At 42.4% G+C, this 3,343-nt stretch overlaps 1 long non-coding RNA gene across 1 annotated transcript; it reads right to left on the bottom strand.

The window, feature by feature from the left end:
• Positions 1 to 200: 200 nt before the first annotated feature.
• LOC142741068 (uncharacterized) lies at positions 201 to 2,984 on the bottom strand. The gene is made up of 3 exons (XR_012880990.1): positions 2,836 to 2,984; positions 1,221 to 1,281; positions 201 to 957 (listed from the first exon to the last, which is right to left on the bottom strand). It is a non-coding gene; the product is annotated as an uncharacterized LOC142741068 (long non-coding RNA).
• Positions 2,985 to 3,343: the final 359 nt, after the last annotated feature.

The raw sequence follows: 3,343 nt of genomic DNA, 5'->3' as shown, positions 1-3,343 counted from the left end.
TAAAGCTCCTGACCTAACTGTCCATTTTTGAACAGTGTTGTCAGAGGCTCCTCCAGGAGCAAAATCCCCAGCCAGAGCATAGCTCTGGCTTTGGATTCTGAGTTTTTAAGCTCCTAACATCACTGTCCATATATGGACAGTGATGTCAAGAGCTTTTCCAAGACTGGAGTACCCGGCCAGAGCGCTTTTCGATGCTCTGGCTGGTGACTCCGTAATTGAAAGCCCCGGACATCACTGTCTATATATGAAAAGTGACATCAGAGGCTCCCTCTAGAAGCAGAATCCGCGACCACAGCATTGCCGACGCTCTGGCCAGGGATTCCAGCATGTCAAAGCCTTTAACGTCACTGTCCATATATGGACAGTGACGTCAGGGGCTCCCTCCAAAAGCAGAATCCCTGTCCAGAGCGTTGCCGGCTTTCCTGAGCTTAGTACTTAAAGTATCGCTGTGTCCGTGGAGTTCAGGTGACGTATCCTATTGTATGCCTATACAGTGGGATACGTCATTCACTTCTGTTGAAGGTATATGTCAGGACTCCACCCGAAGTATACCTTCCTACGAAAATAAAAACTTTGATGTGAACAGACCCCAAGAAGCCCACGGCTATGAATATATTTAGCACAACATGGGCTGTCAGTGCTCCAAAATCTGCACCAGCTATGAGCTAGCATAGATTTCCGCTATAATTTACACTCAGCGTAAATTGTATTAAATCCGTCATACAGCAGATCCCTTCTTCCTCTGGGCCAGACTCCATTTTTCTACCCGCAGTTGGCACTGACTTGGTGGAGGGAGTGTGTAGATTATTGCCAGTGGATAAGGTATTATAAGGTGTAGGTGCTGAAGCAAGCGTTTCAAATCATGAAGGGCAAGGAGCGAGTCAGGTTGAAGGAGTTGCAATCACTGATAGGGTAATTGAACTTTGCATGCACAGTCACACCAACAGGGAGGATTTTCTGTAAGAGTATTGAGCGTAGTTCAGTGTGAGTAAAAAAGATTTTCACAAAATTAGTTAACAAAGTACCCAAAAGAGGATTTTGAGGTGTGGGGTAGATTTTTTGAGGACTTTATTGGAGTGGCAGTAAGGTTGAAGTAGCCGGCATCGAATCAGAAGCTAAGACTGTTCACAGATGCGTTCATATGGGTACATAGCATATTTTAATGGACAGTGGTGTGTGTGGAAGTGGCCAGCAGTGGGAGAAAATAGAATTAGACTTACCGGTAATTAGTTTTTTTTGTAAAACCTCCATGACAGCACCACAGGAGGTAAGACTCCGCCTCTAATATGGACAGGAAAAAGCACAAGAGGTTAAATAGTCCCACCCCACCGTTTCTCCTCAGTGTATGTCCACTAACCATTTCTGGTAACTTTACATATCTATTACTTGTCATGGAAATCGAAAAAATGAGCAGCAACTCCAATGATTCAGTTGGAAAATGGGTACTTTATTGCCCGTGGAACGTTTCAGCTCTGTCCACTAGAGCCTTTCTCAAGCTTGAGAAAGGCTCTAGTGGACGGAGCTGAAACGTTGCACAGGCAATAAAGTACCGATTTTTTTCACCTGAATCCTTGGAGTTGCTGCTCATTTTTTCGATTTCTGTGTATTTGGAATTTTGGTCTGTTCCTCAGAGCTTGCACCCACACACAGCCAGTGCTGCTGGGCTTTGTATATATCTATTACTTGTCGAAAAATACGTGTAAATAATGTTTAATTAACATAAATAAAAGGGGGGGAATATAAGGGTGCTGTCATGGAGGGTTTACTAGAAACCAAATTACCGGTAAATCTAATTCTATTTTCTCAAGGCACCCTCCATGACAGCACCACAGGAGAATTCCCATATTAAATAATTGGTTGTGGGGGGGGGGGGACTACAGCTTGGAGAACTTTCATTCCAACGGAAAGATCCTTGCTGAAAACAGATTTAATCTGTAATGTTTTGTAAAAGTGTGAACGGATGAGCAGGTTGCTGCTTTGCAGATCTGTTCAATGGATGCATCCGCTCTTTCTGCCCAGAATACTGACATAAAGCCTGTAGAGTGGGCCTTCAGATGATCTGAGGGAGACATGTGGAGGTTTTCATAAAATACACAGATCGCCATTTTAATGTATTTTGCCAATGTATTTTTTGCCACCTTCTTTCCCTTATTAGGACCATTGAATTGAATGAAAAGATTAAGATCTTTCCCCCACAAGTTTGTGGACTCAATGTATTGCAGGATTATCCTGCGGACATCTAGTGTGCGAAACTCTTCTTCCTTTTTGTTTGTTGGATTTTGACAAAATGAAGGCACAACCATTAGCAACGTTTCCGTCACTTGAGATCAATGGTGATGCAAACGGAAGCTAAGGTTTCCGTTTGCCTTTCCGTTGAGGGGTTTCCCCGACGGAAACCCTCAAAGGAAAGACAACGCTGATGTGAACACAGCCTTAGAGGGCATCTCTACCCATAAAATGCTGTATTTGGTATTCTTCCATAGTCTAAATTTTTCTTTTTGTCATGCATGTAGCTATATAACTACAATCAGGGGTGCACCAGGCTGTTAAGTAAGTTCTTATGACCTCCAGGAAATGCTGGAGGTTTCTGACATATAGCAGCATTCATGGAAAGAAATCAACATTAGCTTATTGTATATTGAAAGCTGCTGCAGTCCTCAGGAGGAAGGATGTTACAGCAGCTTGATTGGCCATACAATAATTAGATATGAAAAGGGGGACATGGTTTAGAAAACTGCTGCAACTCTTGAAACATGTAAGAAACATGTAAAAATGGCCTAGAGAAAGTCTGAATGTGCCCCCTGCCCTGGCATACAAAACTGGAATGGTCTTTACCTGCTTCCCTGTGGTGAACTTTCCTGCAGAGCCTGTGATTATGATGTGAAGATCTTGTAGCATGAAGAAAATGGTGGTCTTGTCTGAGAACTGAACAGATCTGATGGGACGAAGACTGCTCCACACATAAGAGCTGCTGCATCAGATGCTTGTCTGTAAAAAAGACACATCACAATGCCTTAGTATTCCATCAGCTGTGATGTCATCAACTGAAGGGAGAAGACTATGATGTCAACTGTAGGGAGAAGCCTGTGAGTGTTATAGATGAATATCCATGAAGAATTCATCATTTGTAGAGCAGTGAAAGCAGATCATTATGCTTTATAAACAAATGTACATTTTAAAGCTCTGTTAGTAGAAAAAAAACAACACATCGTATACCATTTTACACGTTGGCAATAGAATTAAGAATCACTACTGTAGGCTTATACTGGAACAATTGTGAACTTATTAAGGTTGCAGCATGCTTGGCCATTTTTATTTTTTTGCCTTCTAGCCGTAAACTTTT

This window comes from Rhinoderma darwinii, chromosome 2, assembly GCF_050947455.1.
Source record: "Rhinoderma darwinii isolate aRhiDar2 chromosome 2, aRhiDar2.hap1, whole genome shotgun sequence".
Taxonomy (NCBI): Eukaryota; Metazoa; Chordata; class Amphibia; order Anura; family Rhinodermatidae; genus Rhinoderma; species Rhinoderma darwinii.
The sequence above is the reverse complement of the archived record's forward strand: the minus strand, read 5'-3'. Positions and strand labels throughout refer to the sequence as shown.